Genomic DNA, 24,418 nt, shown 5'->3' with positions numbered 1-24,418 from the left:
GAACATTGGAGTGAGCTGGCAGGAAGCACATGCCCAGGCCCAGAAGAGAGGGAGATGGAGAGCTCTGGTGGGCGTCCTATGCCCCTGAACGGGGTCAAGAGGACTAAGTCACTAAAACAATGTACTTTCTACATCTGCAGAGAGTAGAGCTTGAGGTGTTTAGTAGAGCTAGATATGTCTGCATTTCAACATTCATTACAGTATATGACTTTAGACCATACAGGAGCATGGACTTGTTTGCCCACTAGATGGAGACGTTATTGTACTCTTATTCACTCTACCATGGTTTGTAGGGATCTTACTTTGGTCAATCATTGATACAAATAATGTGACATTAGTAGCACCAGATATGTCTGTATATCAACATTCATTATAGGACTTTTGACCATACAGGTGCATGGATTTGTTTAACAACTAGTGAATGGTGCGTCCAAGGGTCATGCCTCTCGATTACAGATTGCCGGCATGCTATATAAAATCACACATTATGCTGTCTTTCTTTGCTTCATTATAAACAAACAAAGACAGAAAATTGAGGGGTCTTCTACACGGCACTAAAGTGGGATCTCTGTATAAAAACGCCTAATGAGAAGCAGGGGGCTTGATACCACAAGGGAACATGCATAATGGGTGGGGGACAACATGTTTACATGTGTATAGTACTTGTTGTTGTTTTCAACCCCGCCCCAATAGCGGACCTAGGACTACAACTGGCTAAATTGGCTCTGATTGAGAGACCTGTGCCACTGATTGTTTGATTGGTTTCCATCTGCCTCGTTAGTATGTGTACAGTATTTCTAGCCTACATGTACAGTAGCTCCCATCTTGTTCTTTGTCTGTTCCATTTGCTGTAGCTGTGGAGGTGTGAGGTGGAGAAACTGGAGTATGAAAAGAAGGTATATAAGAACGTCATTAATTTCCCAGCATGGTTGACAATTCAACATGTCTCTCTCTTTGTTTCTAGCAACGAGAGGACATCTGAGTTACATTTCAATAAAAAGTTGTTACTTCACAAAATGCCTCCTGTTCAATGTTCATGAAAAAAATTGCTGTGTGATGGCCTCTCACAGCCCTGCCAGTAGGGTAATCCAAAGTGATGGGGTCCACGACATCAGGGGGTTGCATGGTGACCGGTGGGGCTCTCTCCTTCCTAATGCCAGCTATGTTGTGGAGTACAACACATGCCGACACAATTTGTCAGGCTCTCTCTGGGGCCACCCTGAGCCCGCGCAGGCAGCTGAAGAGGGCTTTCAGAACCCCCAAAGTCATCTCTATCCTGACCCTCGTCTTGGTAAGGGCCACATTGAATGTGTTTTGTGGCTCTGGGTTAGGATAGGGTGTCATCAAGAAGGGCATGCACGCATACCCCCTGTCCCCAAGCAGCACTCCATTGAAAAGCCCTGAAGGTGAAGAGGAATATTGCCATGGTCAGTATCGCACATGCATTGTGGGAAATAACATGAGAAACACTATGTAGGCTACAGTTGCCATACCTTGCTCAAACTTGTGGCACAGTGTAGACTCCCTACAGATCCGGGAGTCCTGCACTGACCCAGGCCACTTCGCATCAAGGCTGGTGATCATGCCGTTGTGGTCACGTCATCTGCAAAAGTATTTGTGGTTCACAACATAAGGCCATAGAATTAAAAGTGAATGTAGCATGTGCATTTGACTGAATTACTGCTACATGTCTGCTGACTATTTATTATTGAATGAACACAGGGACTGCACTAGACTGTTGATGGTGCGGGGGGGTGGGGGGGGGAGTATGATGGTTTCTTTTTTGATATGATGTGATGATGTATAGTTGTTCTGTGCTGCTCCTCTTGACACTAATTTGGTTGTACATGTGCTTTTCTCATAATTACATTGAATTGAATTTGGAAGGTGGGGGTGATATTTATTGATGTGAATATTTCCATATGTGCCATGAAGGAATTAACTTTCTTCAGCTCCTACAACAATCATATCAAGGAATGAGTAGGCCAAATACTGAAGTGTCTTTACCTGCACATTGATGCTATGAAATGACTTGCGCTTCACATAATCCCCCTCATTTTCTCCAAGGGTGGCGGAGATTGGGATATGTGTGCAGTCTATAGCACTGATCACTCTGGGGAAACCTATGCAAAGAGTGGGCAGCATTGGCTACAACAGTAAACGTCATATTGGTTTACAGTAGGCTATATCAAGTAGGTTCTTACCTGCCATTTCATAAAAGCCCTCTTTTATGGACTGCATGGGCAAGTGGCCTGGGAAGGTCACAAACGCGTCAAGCAGCTTGGTAAGGGCAACGACCACCTTGCGTACTGCGCGACAGACCGTGTTCTTACTCAGGTTTTCTGCATCGCCGACAGCATCCATGTAGCTACCTGTAGCAAGAAACCGCAAAGCAATACATACAGTCTGTGGGACTGTAAGCGCATGACTTGACTGTAGCTACATGTGGCTCAAGCAGCTGACAGATATAAATGATCCCTTCTGCCGAAAATCGGTATCTTTCATATAAATAGTCATCCGAAAACTAATGGGTTTTGTCGGTCCTTAAATACTCTCGCCTTCCTTAGAGACCCTCTAACTATTCGCGCACCGAGCTCCACGGGATCCTCTAAGAAAGGACAAGCCATTCTCCGCATGTATTGACTCAATCAATCAAAGCTTTATTTGTATAGCGCATTTCATACCCAGAGGCAACACAATGCGCTTTACAGAGAACAAGGGAGGTGGGCATACGACCCACTCTCTACATATTCCAGAGGGAAGCAAAAAAACAGTAATCACCCGGGGGCCAGATAAGTGAGCTGTAAAAATTCTTCCCTGACCCCTCTCAACAAGGCGATCGAGCAAGCTCCTGGAGTATGTTTGTCTACCGGCTAAGAACATTTATGAAGCAATACATTGCATTGAATTACATTTCAGAGTGAGAGAGGCTAAAAGCATCTTAGGAGAGAGAATATTCTGACTGGTTGATACCGGTGTTTTTATAGCGTCGAGCCGTAATCTGGAACTTAACCTGCCACCGAGCAGGTTAGCTCGCCAGCATAATGGCGATATAACGCGGTGAAAAGAGATCCACCTTCGTGATACGGATGAACCAGTCTTGAACCTGAAGTTATCGCGCTAACCCCGTAATCCAGCTTCGTAGTACAGCGCTCAGATAATGACCAGCTAAGGTTTGTAGCTGGTTCTAGCTGGATTTTCCAGAAGGGTTTGAGCGCCATCTAACCTGTATTGAGGTCATTGTGTCACACATTTACATTGGGCACAATTTGATATAAACCACCCAGCGGCCACAGGGAGCTGTGTGCACATTGTGAATGGGCACTGTGGCAGCTAGTATCAAGTACCCCCAAATAGCAAACATGTAATTTAATGTCATTTATTGCTTTATAAATGTTCTTAGCTGTTAGACAAACATACTCCAGGAGCTTGCTCGATCGCCTTGTTGAGAGGGGTCAGGGAAGCATTTTTACAGCTCACTTATCTGGCCCCCGGGTGATTACTGTTTTTTTTTGCTTCCCTCTGGAATATGTAGGGGTGGGTCGTATACCCACCTCCCTTGTTCTCTGTAAAGTGCATTGTGTTGCCTCTGGGTATGAAATGCGCTATACAAATAAAGCTTTGATTGATTGATTGATTGAAACAAATGGCTCAATCTAAGCGGAACACGTGTTCAGGCAGGCCTTCGGCCATCTATAACGCCTTGCTGCTCGCAATGTTGTTGTTTCTTTTCTGTTCTGTGTCGTTTTAATTTTGTCTCGAGTTGTATTGCCATTTTAATTTATTACTGTAAAGCACTCTGTGCATCCGTGCTGTGAAGAGCGCTCTATGAATAAAGCTTACTTACTTACTTACTTACTTACTTACTTACTTACTTACTTACTACAATATTAAAGTAAATGAATTGCAGATGCATCCATACATACACTTGGTTCCCTCTGGTATTCAGGGCCTCAAAGATGAGCGTCAGGATAAACTTGTAATACTTCCTGGGGTGGCACAAAGCAGGGAGTAGCATGTTACCAAACAGTCTCACTAGCAAACAGATACCAACACAAGGAGGCAACCGACACCAACCCAGAGAAGACAAACTCTGGATCCTCCCCAGCTCCCACTGAAACTGTCTTTCTCTCTCTTCCTCTACAAGCTCCCTGTCTTTCTCCTCAAGCTCAAATTGCTGCTCTCTCCCTCTCTTTCCTCTGCTCTACCCACAGAGCCACTAGAGAAAATTGCTCTTTCAGCAATGCTATCAAATCACTCCTTGTCATAGGGGAGGCCTCCATTGCGCCACGCGCCTTAGCCAACTCAGCTAGCCATGATCACCCAGTAAGGCTTATGAACTGCCATTTAGTAAGCTGATGCAGAAACGCGTCCTTCCTACTGTAGGACCACTAACACCAGCCATAGCTGCTCCCCCTAGCATCCAAGCTAGCACAGTACTCTGCTGGTCTGATTCTAAAAAAATGACAGGGGGGGTCTTTATTTTGCCATACAGTGACACACGCATTACATAGTGAACGGCGACACGGCACACACACACACACATGCAACTTTCGGGGGCCGCCGGTGGAAACTGTTCCCTGTTTTTATCACATCCCAAGCCTACCTCTCCCAGGGGCAGCCAGTAGCAGTGGGCAGCCATCGTTCATGGCGCCCGGAGACCAAGTCCAAGTACTCAGTCCACGTCCTGGTCAGGCACCGGATGGTGATCAGTGGACAGCTCTGCCCCTCTCTTTACCCGAGTGTCCAAAACACATGGCCTCAGATCAGATGATACGATAAGGAAATCGATCATCGACCTTCGGCCTAAGGTGTTCTGATGCCAGGTGTACTTGTGGGCATCCTTGTGTTCGAACATGGTGTTTGTTATGGACAAACCGTGACTAGCACAGAAGTCCAACAACAAAGATAATAAATCTAGTAATTATATTCCGTAAACTGAGGCATGTTTAAATTATTTTATTGTGAGCTCACAAGGTATGTCTGATCTCCAGAGCAGGGATATCAGAGTACAAATGTGTGGTCAGAAAACAATGAGTCTCATACTTCAGCCAAAATGACCTCATCTTAAGACCTCCTCCTCCTTATCTCTCTGGGCTAGTGGAAAGGGCTCTCCCCTCCCCCAACTTAACATTCTTGAAGCTCACAGACCTGCTTCCACACACCACAAAACACTGATTCTTCTTCCAGGAACACAAGGTGATGTTTCCCCCACGCTGCCCAGGGACATTCACAACAGCTCTTTGTCCTGTAACATCTGGGCCCCGACGCCTGGTTTTAGATAGATTGAATCCAGCTTCATCAATGAAAATGAACTCATGACGCAGTGAAGCTGCGCCAAATACCACCAAGAGGCCGTTCACACCTCTCATATTGAAATGAATGGAATGCACAAGAACAAGAGCCCTGGATCAGGTCCAAATCCAGCCAGCTTGCTAATAACACCACCAGCTAACATTAACTAGCCAACTTCAGATATAAATCTAACCAGGTAGTTATGAATAGGCTACAGCAGGATCTTGACTATTCTAATGCTAGAAGGCCATGAACGCAAATGAAAACGGATCATGGATCCCTTTACCTGCCCCAAGTCCTCATTTTACCATACTTTGGAAAGTACCCTAACACACCCTATAGAACATTTCATCTATGGGCTGCAAGAATTGAGTCTGAGAGAAATAATAATAGGCACAAATCCTTATTAAATCCATTTTAATTCATTGCTTTTATCTCTAGCAAGATTGATTATGCTCACCTAAAGCTATAATCAAAGTTTTGATGACTGAGGCCCAATTTAGGGACCCAAATAAGATTGAGTCCACCCAAGAAAAAACAAAACGAATAATTCCCTTTATTTGACTAACCAATCATAGTCTACATACCAGTGATTATACCAATATGAGGTCATCTTAAGATCAATCAAACATCAGCCAACAGAGAAGAAGTCAGTTTCAGTTGCTGGCGATTTAGACTGTTGGCACTTATAGTTAGAATGAGGAGACCTTCAGGTTTTCAATAGCGCTGAAGTTGGAGAGCAGACACATTCACACTTGGGAACCATCTAGTCTACGTATTGTCTGGTTGAAGTGGTCGTCAGTAGTCTTGTGTTCACACCTCTCATATTCAAATGAATGGAAAGAAGTAGCCCTGATCCAGGTCCAGGACTAAAGAACAAGAAGAGACTGCACCTTTTTATCTGTGGAAAACAAGGAGGAACATGGTCAGCACTGGACATTCAATATAAGACCTCACATAAATGAAGAGGTCACGCATAATGCATGTCAGAATAATAATGTCATAGTAATGTCAGAACTGGTCACTACCATTACTGTACTATATGCTATGGTTGGGTTATGTGTTCTTAACAATGTCCAGTAGGTGGCAACAGAGGTTCACCTAAGCACTACTACTTGTTAATCACCTAGGTAGATATAGCAGTGCAGTGTCAGTTAGTCAGTGATGGCCATGCCCTGTAATGCACTTCTCCAAAGTATATCAGTGAACGTCAGTAAATGGTTACGCCGCTGTCCGACCTTGATTATGTAATATAGTACAAGATATTACAATTACATATCCAGAAAACCGAAAGTTTCCCGTCTCAGGAGGCGGGCTCTAGACCGGGTCTGAACAGTGAAACGCGTCATTGTTCCCGGCTTTCACCGATTGGTTAAGAGCATTGAAAAGACTAGCAGTCACGACCAAAAGTGTATATAAACTGTGTTCGTAAGTTGTCTCTCTCTCTACCTTGGAAACTTTTCACAGTTGAACATTGTTTGTCACGCCTGTAAAGATTCCCTATTGCAAATATTTTTTTTATCCATCTGAAGAAAACAAGAGACAAGCTCTTTATTCTTTTTGAGTAAACAAACTTTTCCATCACAACCTACTCACTAGCCTTTCACTGTAGGCTACGACAATCCTCAATTCGGTAAGTTGTATGTTATTTTTTATTTGTGAAAGATTAGAGCGCAGCCGTTTGGGGCTTCGGTTTAGGAAGTGAACTTCGAATGTCCAAGGGAGGGTTAGACGACTGTTTTTGAATTTGAGTCCAGGAGAGGGTTACTGTTCTTTTTAATTTGAGTCCAGGGGAGGGTCATATAGCTACACATTTGAATCGAAAACAGAATAGTTTATTCATCTTTTCGGAATTCAGCAAGCTGTTTTGTATGACCATGTTGAGAGGGAAGCGCGTGAAGCGAACATACCGACATGCGGTCTGTTTTCAGTGAATTTCTCTGTTGCTGGTCGTTGCTGCGTGCGTTCACTTCTTTTATTCTCTGGTGATATTAAGTGGAGATCATGGTCGTATATAGACCTGGGCCGCGTTTCCCAGAGGCATCGTTAAGGCATCGTAGCGCTACGTGCTTCTTAAGAACGTCGTTAGGTCCACATCTAGGTGCTGATTCGTTTCCCAGAGCCTTCTTAAGCCAAGGTATACCACAGCCAAGGGATACGTTACGAAGGGCGGTCGGACCCGATCGTAAGCTGTCCCTTGGCGATGCGCTCCGTTCATCCCGTTATAGTTTTAGCTCGATTAGAGCAAAATTACACTTTTAAAAAGGAGAGTTGCAATACAGCGCACATCTATCTATCCTACCTGCGCGTTTCACATCATTAGTGTACACAAAATACAATTAACTTGAATTTTGAAAATAATGTCATGGAGCCTACAGAACACATCATGGGAATGTTGTTTTTAAAACTTATTGAGCCAAGCAACATATACGACTATCCATAGCCTAATATAATCCACTTTGTGAACAACAACAACATTTTCTTATGTAAAGGGATAATTTGATGACATGACTTTTCTGGCTGTCTTTATATATTGTCAGACAGATATCCTGGCGAATTGATTAATCCAATGAGGCCATCTAGATGAATAGTCAAATATCCTCACACACGCTCCAGAATCTTGTAGAAAGCCTTCCCAGAACAGTGGAGGCTGTTATAGCTGCACAGGGGGGACCAACTCCATATGATGCCTATTCATTTAGAATGGGATGTCATGAAAGTTGTAATGTGTAGGTGGCCCAATACTGTTGTCCTTATAGTGAACTTTGCTAACAGATTCACAGTATTTAGTGATCTTACAAATGCTGTTTGTTATATTGTGTGCCTTCTCCAAAACCTCTACTGTTGTAATGTGGCAAGAAACAACAAATATACAGGATAAAGGGAACTTGTTTAATATTGGTTGGGAAAAAACATGGGCAGGTTTGTTCTTCAGACTTTTGTCCTGTAACAGGCGGTCTTTTTCCAGGGTGGGGTTGTTAGACCCATGCCCAACCCCCAACCTGGAGGGCCAGTTGTTGCTTTTCGTCTGGCCTCTACCCTGAACCTGCCCGGCATGGTTGAACCTGCTGGGGGGGTGACCCCCCTCCAATATAGCCTTCATGGTCATGGAGGCACACAAGCCTTCCCACCACGACAAGGTAGCAACACGTAGGAAGGATGAGTGGTGTTGTGAGTGTATGTAGTGTGTGCGCGCAGTGTACAGTGGTGTGTGTGCAGTGTGTGGTAAGTATGTAGTGTGTGTGGTGAGTGTGTGCAGTGTGTGGTAAGTGTATGTAGTGTGTGTGGTGAGTGTGTGCAGTGTGTGGTAAGTGTATGTAGTGTGTGTGGTGAGTGTGTGCAGTGTGTCTCTGGCATTTGCATCATCTGCAAGGGAGGAAAATTCAATTAGCGACATTGAATGGAATGCATGCAGTGTGGGAATAGACAGAGTATACAAAATACACACTTAGCCTACCTTGAGTTGGCAGAATGATGGGCACTGATATGGAGGGCCACACAAACTGTGCCTCCGCTAGGGCCTGCTGCCTGTTCTGCAGGTCCAGCCTCTCACGCTGCACAGCCAGCCTCTGCCTCCCCACCTCCAGGAGCTCCTCACTGCAGTCGCACCTCGCATCCGTGGTGTTCAGCTGCCTCTCACGGGGGGCGGGGGGGGGACGTCATGGGGTGTGTGGGGGGAGAGCGTGTCGACGGGGTGGAGCGGTCTGACCGTGCTGGGGTCTCCTCTTCAGAGGACTGGGAGGCTTGGGGTGATTCAGCTGAGGGCTGGGAGGCTTGGGGTGACTCAGCTGAGGGCTGGGAGGCTTGGGGTGATTCAGCTGAGGGCTGGGAGGCTTGGGGTGACTCAGCTGAGGGCTGGGAGGCTTGGGGTGATTCAGCTGAGGGCTGGGAGGCTTGGGGTGACTCAGCTGAGGGCTGGGAGGCTTGGGGTGATTCAGCTGAGGGCTGGATGTTGGAGGGGCCCTCTCCAGACTCCAAATCAAGGCCACCAGTGATGCCTTGGGAGGCTGTGAGGCCGATGATCGATAGGGCCTTCTCCTCCTCCGGGGTGAGGGAAGGCACGGTGCTCTGCCTCTCGGCGCACCTCAAGGTATACCTTGAGAAGCGTCGTAGCGCGGAGAAGTCGGCGAATCTGGGAAACGCAGCCTCAGGTGGTGGATTGAATCACTGCTGATTGAGTTAAAGTGGGAACCGTAACAAAACGGTGCACACCGGTTTATAGATTGGCCCAGGTGCAGGCTGTGTCTATATGGTAGGCTATACCAGACTGCACTCTAGTGGTGCCTACTGTACAGAATAAAATAACGTTATAACTATTATAATATTTGCTATGTGTAAAATAAGTATGAGTAGCCTACAGGTACATTGGAATTCTTTTAATCGCTTGTCCTTACAGTGTCAGTACAAACCAGTTCCTCAGTCCAGTCCTAGGTACTCCACTAGATGTAAAGGTTCCCAAGCGGACAATTTACATTATTATCTGCTACTAATCTAGCAGTCTATCAGTATCATCCTCATCTACTTACCCCATCCCTTCCCTACTTATCCCAACCGATGACTGTTTGTGTCCATGACAGTCAGTGCAATTAAATAACATGGGTGTGTTATGTACATAGCTAGAATAAATAATTCTGGGGTTGAACTATGACCAAAAAACTAAACTGCTAAATCAATCCTCCTTCCATAGTAGCATAACTGTAGTCATGTTCATTTTGAATAAAAAATGGCATGAGTGCATGTATTTATATAATGAATTTATTGTTTAATAATACTACTACTGGTGGTGGTTGTGTGTGTGTGTGTGTGTGTGTGGGTGTGTGGGTGTGTGGGTGTGTGGGTGGGTGGGTGGGTGGTGAGGGGGGATTGGTTTGGCTACACCCTTCCATCCCCCAGTACAGACTGCCCTCTGGGGAGCTGAAGAAAGCAGTCAGCTTGTCACAGAGGTGCCAGGTGGTATAGTCTGGTGAGGACTGCATTACATTTACATTACATTACAATCATTTAGCAGACACTTTTATTCAAAGCGACTAACAATAATTGCATTTAACGTAGGAAAAGCCAATGTACTACTACTTGCCAGAACTCACAAGTGCATCTTCTCTCTAAAACAAGTGACTAAGAGCATAATCTAGTGCTGAAGGCAAAGTTCAAGAATAGCAATCTAAAGTACAGTGCAATACAATACAATAAAATACAATAAGTGCTTAGGAGGGAGGATTGTTGTAGTACTTCTTGAAGAGATGAGTTTTGAGCCTGCGACGAAAGATGGGCAGCGACTCTGCTGTCCTGACATCAGTGGGCAGTTCATTCCACCACTGCGGGGCCAGGACAGAGAAGAGCCATGACCGTGTCGATCGACCGCAGGGGCCTCGGAGTGACGGGGAAACCAGTCGCCCCGCGGTAGCAGAGCGTAGCGGTCGGGAGGAGGTGTAGGGTTTGACCATGGCCTGGAGGTAGGAGGGGGCTGTTCCTTTCATTGCCCTGTAGGTTAGCGCCAGAGTTTTAAACTGGATGGGAGCCGCTACAGGGAGCCAGTGTAGGGAACGGAGGAGGGAAGTTGTGTGGGAGAACTTGGGGTGGTTGAACACCAGGCGAGCAGCAGCTTTCTGGACAAGTTCCAGAGGTTTAATGGCTGACGCTGGGGCCCCAGCGAGGAGGCAGTTGCAGTAGTCCAGGCGGGAGATGACCAGGGCCTGGAGGAGTACCTGCACCGTTTCATCAGTGAGGACAGGGCGAATCCTCCTGATGTTGTAGAGCATGAATCTGCAGGAGCGTGTGATGGATGTGACATGTGCGGAAGACGACAGTTGGTTATCTAGGGTCACAACCAGATTCCTCGCAGTCCGAGTCGGGGTCACCACTGTGTCTTCAATGGTGATGGCCAGGTACCGGTGCGGGCAGCCCTTCCCCGGAAGGAACAGCAGCTCAGTCTTGTCCAGATTGAGCTTGAGGTGATGTGTCGTCATCCAGTCCGAGCTATGCGTGTCTCCACTGCCTGGTGGTATAGGCTGGTGAGGAGAGCCAGATAGTATTAATGGGTTTCAAATGTAGTCCTAGACCTGCCATGTTGGGGACCCAACACAGGTGTTTCAAATGAATGAATTGGTTCTACTGCATAGGATTCTATGCAGTCGAGCCAATCGGATAAATTGAAACACCTCCATTGGTCCCCAATATGGCAGGTCTAGGACTACATTTGAAACCATGAATAGGCTGGTGAGGAGGACTGCCAGGTGGTATAGGCTGGTGAGGAGGACTGCCAGGTGGTATAGACTGAAGGAGGACTGCCAGGTGGTATAGGCTGGTGAGGACTGCCAGGTGGTATAGGCTGGTGAGGAGGACTGTCAGGTGGTATAGGCTGGTGAGGACTGCCAGGTGGTATAGACTGAAGGAGGACTGCCAGGTGGTATAGGCTGGTGAGGAGGACTGCCAGGTGGTATAGACTGAAGGAGGACTGCCAGGTGATATAGGCTGGTGAGGGGGACTGCCAGGTGGTATAGGCTGGTGAGGAGGACTGCCAGGTGGTATAGGCTGGTGAGGAGGACTGCCAGGTGGTGTAGGCTGGAGAGGAGGACTGCCAGGTGGTATAGGCTGGTGAGGAGGACTGCCAGGGGGTATAGGCTGGTGAGGAGGACTGCCAGGTTGTATAGGCTGGTGAGAGGGACTGCCAGATGGTGTAGGCTGGAGAGGAGGGCTTGGTTTGCCTACACCCATCCTGCCAGGCCAAACTGCCCTCTGGGGAGCTGAAGTATGCAGCCAGCTTGTCACAGAGAATGTAGGCATCCCTGGGTCCTCTGTTACACCCAAGTATCTGTTTTGCTCAAGGAAAAGGGACAAAACAATATCAATAGTAAATATTTAGCTTGTGTGGGAGAAAGGTTGTATGTGTCTTAATAAAATCAAGAATAATATTACCTGCATATAGGCTACACTGCTAAAATGTTGTAGGTATATGGCATTATGTGGCATGCTCATTGATACTTGCATATCTTATACATAGCCTAATTTGCCTACTAACATTTGTTAACTATGTTCTTACTGTTGCCAACTTGAAAACAAACACACCAACTGCGGTTGGTGCATATTACTAATCTGTTCACCAGATGTTCTTGTTAGCTACAATGTTTTTCCTACTTGAAAACAGACACTCAAACACTGCGGTTGATGCATAGCCAAACGTTAGTCTACATATTAGCCTACTAACGTCTGTTAACTATGTAGCACTAGCTACGTTATGAGTGCCAGATACAATGTTTTGCCATAAAATGTTGCCTGCTTTAAAACACACTCAAACACTGCGGTTGGTGCATAACACAACGTTACATAGCCTATACTAACGTCTGTTAACTACGTTATGTTACATAACATATATACATAAGGTCTGTTAACTATGTTATCTAGACTAACGTAAGCACAATGTTGCGAGTGCCAGATAGGCTAGCTACAATGTTTTGCCACAATGTTGCCTACTGAAACAGACACAAAAACGGTTATGTGACTGATACAGACAGCATCAAAGTAATTGTTTCTGAAAGATACTAAATCACTTGTAAGGCTATAGCTTAGCTACTATCACCATTATTTTATTGAAGAAATTGTAAGATTAACTTACCCATTGCGAGGTTGTTGGCCATTTGTCATTTACTGATCAATTGGGATTTGTTTTTTTAAAGTGCACTAGAAAATGCGTCGAATGTCGCAGCCTGTGTGCGGGGCTAGCCGGACACAACGCCGTCGTACGACATCGTGGCGGATGCGGTCTGCGGGGGGCTTCAGACGACTGTTTTTGAATTTGAGTCCAGGAGAGGGTTACTGTTCTTTTTAATTTGAGACCAGGGGAGGGTCATATAGCTACACATTTGAATCGAAAACAGAATAGTTTATTCATCTTTTCGGAATTCAGCAAGCTGTTTTGTATGACCATGTTGAGAGGGAAGCGCGTGAAGCGAACATACCGACATGCGGTCTGTTTTCAGTGAATTTCTCTGTTGCTGGTCGTTGCTGCGTGCGTTCACTTCTTTTATTCCCTGGTGATATTAAGTGGAGAGCATGGCCGTATAACGTAATTCATAAGCAAATCTAGAGGCCACCACCTGTGCTGACTCAAAAAAAATTGCTGATGTTACCGGTTTGGTCTTTTAGCCTACGCATGTGTTTCTGCATTGTGTATTAAATAGCTGGACCACTTCTTGCTGCTGAAGGCTGATTTATTCTGGATAGAATAAACACACACATAGTTATACATTTGCACTGAGGCTGGTCAGGCATCAGATGGACCACGAGCAACTGAGGTTTACATGTTGCTATACAATTACTGTAATAAAGTCAAGGATGATACACTCTCAAAGTTATTTACTCCTTATTGCATTCTGCACTTCAGACCCCATTACTACGCATTCCGGTGGTCATCTCCTTGCTGAACGTTACTTCCGGTCCCCCTCTACATTAAGCCCCTCTCCTTATATCACCTGACTGCCTGACTGAATATAACATACAACATGAATCAGAACATTACAACATTCCTCCCCCCATAGTCTACAAAAATCCTTCTTTTATGTGCTGAACAAATTCACTTAAACCTAGTCTGATTCTACGAGGGGATTATTCTGCCCCTTCTACCACTTAGTCCTTGAGATACGTGGGTGCCTGTCTAACTCTCACTGGGTAACAATTTCCCCAAATCCCAATGTCTGGAGGCCCTGGTGCCACTGCATCTGGTGCTGGATTCTCTAGTTCTGCTGGCGGCACCAGTATGCCTGGATCCTCTGCTTCTTGTGGTGGTGCCCATACTACCTTGTGTGCCTGATTTTCTAGTTCTTGCTCTGCTGTGTCCACAGGAACACTCTCCTCTTAGAGACAGGGGTCAGCCAGGTTGTGATCATAACATGGCCGTATCTGATCCTGATGTCGTCTCACCAGTTTCCCATCCAGTGTTTTCACTCTCCAAGAGACTGGACCGTACCTCTATAAGTTGCCGGAATCCACTTCTGGCCTGAGTATCCCCTCACATAGACTGAATCAGACACTTGTAAATAGCGAGGGACGCACCTGATCTAGCCGAGTCCTGATCCTGCGGTTCATGAGCAGCTCAGCTGGCGTGGCTCCCGTGGTGGTCTGGGGGGTTGATCTGTACTTGAACAGGAACCTGGATAGCTTTGTCTCCAGACTACCTTCCCCCATCTTCTTGAGTCCCTCCTTGACCACCCGCACCGCCCGCTCTGCACAGCCATTTGAGGACGGGTGGTATGGTGCTGTTGTGACATGCTGTATGCCATTCTTTTGTAAGAAGTTCTTGAACTCTGCACTGACCAGACTAGGCCCATTATCACTGACAATCACTGCAGGGGTGGCAAAAATGCTTCTCAGTCTCTCAATAGTCATGGATGAAGTAATAAACGACATTGGGTGAGCCTCGATCCATTTTGAATAGGCATCTATGACGATGAGGAGCATCTTCCCCAATACAGGCCCACAGAAGTCCAGAGGCAGCCTCATCCATGGTTGGTCTGGCCACTCCCACGGGTGTAGCGGTGCTGTTGCAGGGGTGGCTTGGTAGGACTGACATGCATGACATTCCCGCACAGCGGACTCTAAATCCGCGTCCATGTTTGTCCACCAAAGACTTTGCGGGCCAAAGACTTCATTGGTGAGACCCCCGGACCCCCGGATGAGCTTCATGAAGCTCCTCAATCATGATTCGTCTTCCTTGAGGTGGGATTATCACTCTACTTCCCCCCAGTATGCACCCCTCCTCCACGCTCACTTCCTTTTTTCTTCTTGTGTATGGCTGCATTTCTGGGTTGTTGCAGTACTCTGAGGGCCAGGAGTCCTGCAGCAGCGCCTGATGTACTCTGGACAGAATGGGGTCTCGCCGGGTCCCCTCCCATATCTGCGTTACCTGTAGTGGTGTGCCATTCATGTGCTCCATGAGCATTACCACCTCTTCTTCCCGTGGTGTGGCAGCGGACGTGATCGGCAGGGGGAGCCTGCTCAGTGCATCCGCGTTCCCGTGTTTTGAGCCCTCCTTATACTCCAAGGTGTACTCATAAGCTGCCAAAATCAGTGCCCATCTTTGCCTTCTCGCTGCGGCGAGGTGTGGGATGCCTTTACTCTCCCAGGAGGTCCAGCAGGGGTTTGTGGTTTGTCACAATGGTGCAGTGTTTCCCAAACAGATACTGGTGGAATTTCTTAAAGGAGTAGTAAAGGTAAAAATCATGTTTAGCCCTGTTTTAAGGTTACTTATGATCATATACAATGGTTCAGATCAAAAAGTTGACAAAACTAGCACTTTTGAGAAAGTGTGATAATTGCTCTACCACCGTTTTGGTCATACAATGGATGTGGGTGAGCACTGTGGAAAATCATTCAAAAAATATGTTAAACTCTTGTATATGATCATAAGTAACCTTAAAACAGGGCTAAACATGATTTTTCCCTTTACTACTCCTTTAAAGTTACCCAATGTAGTTTTTGACCATTAGTATGCGCTCTAGAGCAAATTTGAGGTGGTCCCCGAAAATCGCGTACTACGTCATTGCGTCAGTACGTGGAGCACATAATAGTGACGTTTCACACATCTTTGTTGTTTTCAAAACATTAGCTAAATATCATTTTCCAAAGAAATTACAAGGTAGGAAAGACATTCAAGTGATTCATCATGTTTATTAGACTACAAGGAAGTAGTACAGTAGGACCACACTTATCTGAACCCAACGGGACCGAAGGTCGTTCGTATCTCTGAAATGTCCGGATGACTGAAACGTTAAAATGCACCAAATTCAATAAGTGGTATACTTGTTTCATATAGACTCATAATACACCGATAAATACCCTTAATTACTTGTGAAAATGCATCAAAATTGCAATCAAATAGCCAACTAAACTCATATAGCCTATCCTATAATAAAATAAACGAATTTCCACTTGAGTGCGTGCTTTGATCAAATACAGTACTTCGTACGACTCGTTTGCGTTTTGTGCTCGACATTTTCCCGCTTTAGAGTAACAAAGAAATGAAACGTGACAATAGGCTACAGCCTACAGGCAACATGTAGGTCTACATACAGTTCAGTTTTTATTCACAGTAGGATACAGTACATGTTTACTATGACAGATTTAAGTACAGTACTGTAATGAAAATCCCACCAGTTACCAGATAGCAGGCAAAAAAAAATTTTTTTTTTAAGCCTGTCCGGTAGACCGGGAGGTTGGGATCTCTGAAGTTGGGATTAGGGGGGTCCTACTGTAGTTAAGCATGAAGCCCAAGAAGTACTTCAACTGTGTCTGGTCAGTTGGCTGTGGAGCGCTTGCAATGGCCTGTACCTTGTGTTGACTTTCGTTGTCTTTTATCATTGTCCTTATTAAGCTCTGCGTTGTGTTTTGATTACAATAAAAGACGGCCCCCAATCTCACACAATACCACACAGTCCAGTGTCTCCTTGTTCTGATGTATTCCAAATTAATCTCTCCAACACAGGATTTGAGCGACATCGAAAGCTGTTTATTCCAGAAGGGTTAACATACAAAAGACGATGGCATAAAGTCTAATGTACACTTGACCTCTCTGTATGCTGTCTGAACTCAAATTAAAGCATTGGTCTCGTTGCAACGTTCTTATGGTTCGGGTGTCCCCCCCCTCGTCTCTTCTCAGATAAGACTGTCTTTCTCGTCTCTTCTGTGGCCTTGTTTGGTCAAGATAAGCTACGCCGCCTCGGCGCTAACCACAACAATTGCTGTTTAGCACAGAATGTACCAGCCCTAAGAATGTCATCTTTATCTCATAAGTCTATGGAAGAGGGACACCGTTTTCTTACAGAATACACCAGCTACAGCCATACTCAGAGGTCGATCTTAATAATTTAGAAATAGCTAACAGGATCAGATTAAATCAATATTTCTTTGAAAATCAGCCAGATTCAACACTTATCTGCTACGGAATTAATTCCTTTTTCGTTGATCCTGTATCCCAGGTTCACCACCTCTGGTGCCATGAAGACACATTTCTCTCTCCTATGCCTTGGGCTGATGACACCCCATAGGGTAGCCTGGTGTACTGGTATAAACCGCGGTGGGTGTTAATTGTTGTGAACTTCTTAGATTCTTCATCCCGTGGGAGTTGCTGGTATGCCTGAGACATGTCTAGTTTGGTGAATTACTGTCCCCCCCCAGTACTGCCAACAAGTCCTCAGTTTTTGGAATTGGGTAGTTATCTATCTTAGACACTGGATTCACGGTAACTTTATAGTCCCCACATATTCTAGTTGTTTTGTCTGGTTTAAGTATAGGAACTATGGGAGCGGCCCACTCGGAAACTCACAGGCTCTATGATGCCTTCCTTCTCTAATCTAACCAACTCTCTCAACTTAGTCCTTGAGGGCATATGGCAGAGGCCTGGCTTTGAAATACCTTGGCTTGGCCTCGGGGTCAACAGAGATCTTTGCTGTAGCTCCCACTAAACTGCCCAGCTCACCTTAAACACCTCTCCGTGTTGTGAGAGTAGCTCACTCAACTCCTGCTGCTGACCTGTATGTAGTCTGAAAATGGCCCTCCAGTCTAGCCTAATGGCCTCTAGCCAATTTATCCCCAAGAGATTTGGCCCCTCCCCTCTTACCACTATCAATGGCAACTGTCTTGTCTGCCCCTTGTAACTGACTTGTGTGTACATCTTGCCTAGCACCCCTACACTATCTCTGGTGTACATATACAGCTTTGTTCTTGTATGGTGGAGTTTCCCCCCTCCCATCTTCCTGTATGTTTTCTCATTCACTATAGTCAGGCTTGCCCCAGTGTCTACTTCAAACTCAATGTTGCATCCATTCACTGCCATCTGCTCTCTGTTTGGCTCTACTCTTTTCATCATCGATATTGTACATCATGTGGGCATACTCCTCTTCCTCTTCTTCCAGTCTGTGGCGCGCTATGGCTTCTACCATACGGACTTGTGGTCACGATTGATCAGATAGCTGGTTGGCTTGGTTCCACGATTGAAAATCTTCAATCAGTATCCCTGCACACCGCACTGATCACTATACATATACACACTGTACATACAAACTTAAAAGTTACCATTTAAATACATTTGTAAATATTACACTTACTTATTCATTCAATTCAACCATAACATTTCTGTGACCTTTTGGGATGTTTGCTTTGGCATTGTAAATGTATGTTTCCCATGCCAATAAAGCCCTTTGAATTGAAGTAAAATATAGAAGACATACAGATAGTTATCCATTCATACTTGGATGTATGGATGGATAGATGGATAGGGATTTGTGTTAGTGAAAATGTGCTTTACTGAGACGGGAAGCACAGGGTGTAATCTTACCAGTCTCAATATGCTCTCCTGTGAAATGTATCGCAATCCCAATATTTGTACATGTTTGGCATGGCTTGGACTTGAGCATTCCCCTGGCACTTGTTTTCACTGCTCCCACGGAGGACTATGTGCAAGTCATGCCAGATGCCTACAAATAGATGGACTCCACTTTGCGCGTGTAAACTGTAGAATAATTAGGCATTACAATCAGGTGATGAAATATGAACACATGCTCATTTCTCAGATTTCCAGAATCTATTTGGCTGCGCTCACGCTATATTGATAGAAGTAGGCCTAGGCTATATTGATAGAAGTAGGCCTAGGCTATATTGACAGAAGTAGGCCTAGGCTATATAGATAGAAGTAGGCCTAATCTATATTGTTAGAAGTAGGCCTAATCTATATTGATAGAAGTAGGCCTAGGCTATATTGTTAGAAGTAGGCCTAATCTATATTGTTAGAAGTAGGCCTAATCTATATTGTTAGAAGTAGGCCTAATCTATATTGATAGAAGTAGGCCTAGGCTATATTGTTAGAAGTAGGCCTAATCTATATTGTTAGAAGTAGGCCTAATCTATATTGTTAGAAGTAGGCCTCATCTATATTGATAGAAGTAGGCCTAGGCTATATTGTTAGAAGTAGGCCTAATCTATATTGTTAGAAGTAGTCCTAATCTAAATTGTTAGAAGTAGGCTGGGACTGACTGCCCCCCTCAACAAAAAGTCAAAACGGCGCATATGAACATCATGTCACTAGAGAGACAGAAACAGCAGGATCCAGAGATGGTAATGGACTGTGATAGAACTAACAGAAGGAAGTTCATAGAGAAGCAACTAGAAATGAATCCAGAGGCCTATAAACAATTAGATGCAAATAAAAAGGCTATGTTAAGGGAAAGACTTCATGAACAATTAAACAGGACAACAATAGGCAGGCTTTTCAGAGATTGTGTCAGGGATGGACCCATCTTTGCATGTGTAAACTGTAGAATAATTAGGCATTACAATCAGGTGAAGAAATATGAACACATGCTCATTTCTCATATTTCCAGAATCTATTCTGCTGCTCTCACTCAAAATAAAGCATCACTCCAGTCTTGAAAGTTTCCCTCCCTCCCTTCCTCCCTCCATACAGTCAGTCCCTACATCTCACCCACTTGGTTTTCTCCCTCCCTCTCTTCCTTCATCTTTCCTTCCTCCCGTCTCTCCCTCCCTCACCTGTTTGTTCTTATGAAACCACCCCCACTCTCCCCCAGGTATGTGAACTGTGCCCGTACTGAGGAAGAGCAGGACCTGGTAACGTTTCAGTACCGTGGAGGGATCCTGTTTCGCTGCTGTCGGCTGCTGGCTGTTGGGAAGGAGCTGCTGGTCTGGTACGGACCGGAGTACAGATACAAGAGCATCTCCTTCAACTACGTCTGGGAAGAAAAGAGCACCGCTAGAGGTATCTGTCCTCAACTCTTCTTCCCTCTGTCTTCTCCATCTCTCTCTCATCCACCTCTTTCCTTAAAACTGAAAGAACAAGAGGTCTGCTGGTCATAATAATAACCGCTGTCCAAGTAGCTCTCCTCTACCGTCCTTCCTCTCCTCTGTCTTTTTCCCATGGTGCCAGCCAGCAGGCAAGACATGGGCATACAGCGTGAAATTCAGGACACTCATGAATGCAACGATATAGAGGGCACTATTTCATGAACTGCAATGGTGCCTGTGCAAATCGCTGTTGTGAGGCACGCAAATTGCCAATATTAGGCAGGCACACTTGCTCAGAACAAAATGGAATGCTGTGAGTTGCCATGGAACATGGTAGCTTGACTTATCTTTAGGAGTGCTAGCTTACTCTAGCCATCTAAGGTAGCTATTGCCGTGGGCTTCAATGTATTCATGCTTGTTTTCTCTCCTTTCTCTTTTCTTTTTCTCACTCCTCTCTCTCCTCTGTCGCTCTCCTTCACTCGAGCTCAGCCAGAGGCACCTCTTGCATATCTTTCTCTCTCCTGTCCTCAATCTGAAGTTGTGGCGTCGTCGTGTTTCGCCCCCCACTAGTTACATACGTATAAACACTCTATACAGTATTTGCACTTGTAATACAGGGGTGAGAATCCTTTTTAATGTTTGTCTCTTTCTCTTTCACTCTCCCAGGAGTGATGTCAGACTTGTCCCAGACTCGGGTGTTCTCCTGCTCTGTGTGCCCATTCACCTACACCTCCCAGATCTACCTCAACAAGCACCTCAAAAGGAGCCATGACAACCTCTACGTCTCTCTCTCTCGTCTCTCGAGCAGACAGATCAGACAAGATATTCTCTCCTCCTCCTCCTCTCAATCACTCCCTATCACCACCTCCAACACCCCCCTCACCCCAGTTCCCGCCCAGAGACAGAAAGACACAGACAAGCCAAGACCGTACCACTGTGAACAGTGTGGGAAGAACTTCACTACGTCAGAACATTTAAAGAAACACCAGCGTGTTCATACAGGAGAGAAGCCATACCACTGTGACCAGTGTGGAAAGAACTTCACTAGGTCAGGAGAGTTAAAGATACACCAGCGTGTTCATACAGGAGAGAAGCCATACCACTGTGACCAGTGTGGAAAGAACTTTACTGCGTCAGGAGATTTAAAGAAACACCAGCGTGTTCATACAGGAGAGAAGCCATACCACTGTGACCAGTGTGGAAAGAACTTTACTGCGTCAGGAGATTTAAAGAAACACCAGCGTGTTCATACAGGAGAGAAGCCATACCACTGTGAACAGTGTGGGAAGAACTTCAATAAGTCAGGAAATTTAAAGACACACCAACGTGTTCATACAGGAGAGAAGCCATACCACTGTGACCAGTGTGAAAAGAACTTCACTACGTCAGGAGAGTTAAAGATACACCAGCATGTTCATACAGGAAAGAAGCCATACCACTGTGACCAGTGTGGAAAGAACTTTACTGCGTCAGGAAATTTAAAGATACACCAGCGTGTTCATACAGGAGAGAAGCCATACCACTGTGACCAGTGTGGAAAGAACTTCACTGCGTCAAGAGACTTAAAGATACACCAGCGTGTTCATACAGGGGAGAAGCCATACCACTGTGACCAGTGTGGAAAGAACTTCACTGGGTCAGGAACTTTAAAGACACATCAGCGTGTTCATACAGGAGAGAAGCCATACCACTGTGTCCAGTGTGGAAAGAACTTCACTATGTCAGAACATTTAAAGAAACACCAGCGTGTTCATACAGGAGAGAAGCCATACCACTGTGACCAGTGTGGAAAGAACTTCACTACGTCAGGATATTTAAAGACACACCAGCGTCTTCATACAGGGGAGAAGCCATACCACTGTGTCCAGTGTGGAAAGAACTTCACTACGTCAGGAGAGTTAAAGACACACCAGTGTGTTCATACAGGAGAGAAGTCACAGCCTTAGGACTGGATTACACTACTGAGTTTTTCTGGAGGCAGATCGATACGTCCGGGGCCACGTTTTGTTGGTTTAAATCCGGAGATGCGTTCTAGTGTAATAGGCAGATCCGGAGGCCTTTGAGAAAAAAAAAATATAGGAATAGGGTTACATTGTAACTATGTGTTAACTTCACCTTATAACAATAAAACAGATGATTCACGAGTTTGAGCTACATAGTGTCTTACTGTATACTATAGTTAATCAGACAAGCGGATAATATCGTAGGAGGAATTTCACTGTATTCCATGTTTACATGTTCCCCCCCAAAAAGTAGACACTTCAAATCACAATCTACATAAGAATAGACACCTCAAATAATAATATCTAAAATAAAGATTGGATCTAGATTGGAATAAGTAGCCTAACTTTTTGGATTTGAGATTATTTTAAAAGCAGTGGATGCGCTCCACACATGGAACACAAACTGGGATGGAAATGTATTTGTTGTGACTGTTGGCGTTGGTTGGATGGCTGGACAGCTGCATTTTAAACTCTAACCCTAACTTTTCAGAATGTTTTTTTTTCATTAGCCTTTTTAATAAACATTGTGTAACCTGAGAGAGGTACTGTAGAGAGTGTGTTCATTTGAGTGCCTGCCTCAGTATCCAACCCTGGACTGACCCCCCCTCAGTATCCAACCCTGGACTGACCCCACCTCAGTATCCAACCCTGGACTGACCCCACCTCAGTATCCAACCCTGGACCGACCCCCCCCTCAGTGTCTCTGCATGCCTCTTCCATTGTACCCAGGGAGAGTCATGCGGGTATATGGTTGGTGTTCATAAACCTTCCAACGCCAAAGTGAAAATAATTCCTCAATGGGACTGAGGAATGGGGAGTAAGGGGGTAACGGTGTATCCACCTGTGAAGTTATGTATGGTGGTTGGTGAACCAGTCCCAGACCAGAGCAGCCCGGTGGAAACTAACATTATCCCAAATGACGACAAACCTGGGCTGCTCTGCTCCATCCTGTACAACTGCATTATATAGAGCACCAGATATGTCATTGTGAGTGGAGTGCACTTCTAAAGCATAGAGCGCTTTACAATATCTTCTCTCATTCACTCACCAATGGTGGCCAGCTGGTGTTGGCCTGCTCTTTGGGATAAATTAGTGTCTTACTCAAGAACACGTCAACGAAGCAGAGGAGATAGCTGGAATTGAACTGGAGGCTCCCAGACGGCTATTCTACCTCCTGAGATGCTGCCGCCCCCTCAGAACGTGATCATGTGTGCAGTACTGGATGGACCTAGGGTGGCATGGTGATGGAGAACTCCTTGCAGATGTAGGAACCTCTTGAAAATGTTTTCAGCCCTCAAAGGCCAAATGTAGATTTTTGCAGGGTGATTATCAACAATCGTGTAATTATATTCTGTAAACCAAGGCATGTTTAAATGATTTTATTGTGAGCTCACAAGGTATGTCTGAGAAGGGATATCAGAGTACAAAGGTGTGGTCAGAAAACAATGAGTCTCATACTTCAGCCAAAATGACCTCATCTTAAGACCTCCTCCTCCTTACCTCTCTGGGCTAGTGGAAAGGGCTCTCCCCCTCCCCCAACTAAACATTCTTGAAGCTCACAGACCAGCTCCCACACACCACAAGACACTGTGGCTGCGTTCCGAATCGCATACTTCTACTTCTTACTACCAGTACCTACTACAGCTGCCCTTAGAAAGTACGTACTTTGCAATCAGTAGGCATCCAATTGGGACATACTACTCTGTCATAACATTGCGCCCTGAAATCTGACCACATCCGTCGCAGTCCATAAAGCGACATTCGCCCACAGCTGTCCGCAGAGACGCGCAAGATTCGAGATGGTTGGCGCAGTAAATCCCTTGCAGATGCACGAGAACGCCAGAGACGCCAATACCGTCGGAGGACAAGAGCTCTCCTGTTGTTCCTTTGCAATGTATGTAGTTTGAACTGAATTGTACATTTTAACCTGATCAAGGTATTTATCCACGTCAGTAAAATTACATAATGCATTTCAGTCATTGTCATTCTATGTCCTGTCTGCATGTGAAGCAGCCTCACATTTAACTTAGTAACGTCAGTGTAAACATTATTGCCAATTCTGTTGTGTAACTTAGTTGACTGAACCTACATTTTACAAACTTTGATATGTGACAGTATATAATCAGATCATTGCAGTTGTAATGTAGTGTCCTTGTATCTCAAACTGGAAATAAACCATTCATGCAATTAAGTTAACTTTTTATTTCCCATTCATTTCCCATTCAATCACCATACTCATATTCATAGGATGTCCACCCTACAACATATTGCCAGTTGAACCCCAATGCACCCATCCTGCAGCTCTACTTTGATGATCTCCTGGCTGCAGCAGT

At 45.3% G+C, this 24,418-nt stretch overlaps 1 pseudogene across 1 annotated transcript; it reads right to left on the bottom strand.

Moving 5' to 3' along the window:
* Positions 1-1,034: 1,034 nt before the first annotated feature.
* On the bottom strand, positions 1,035-2,627 carry LOC311315544 (putative nuclease HARBI1; annotated as a pseudogene). The gene is made up of 5 exons: positions 2,591-2,627; positions 2,205-2,372; positions 2,008-2,123; positions 1,494-1,603; positions 1,035-1,400 (listed from the first exon to the last, which is right to left on the bottom strand). The product of its transcript is annotated as a putative nuclease HARBI1 (transcript).
* Between the last annotated feature and the right edge of the window lie 21,791 nt (positions 2,628-24,418).

Source organism: Borostomias antarcticus (assembly GCF_949987555.1).
Source record: "Borostomias antarcticus genome assembly, chromosome: 1".
NCBI classification, from domain to species: Eukaryota; Metazoa; Chordata; class Actinopteri; order Stomiiformes; family Stomiidae; genus Borostomias; species Borostomias antarcticus.
The sequence above is the reverse complement of the archived record's forward strand: the minus strand, read 5'-3'. Positions and strand labels throughout refer to the sequence as shown.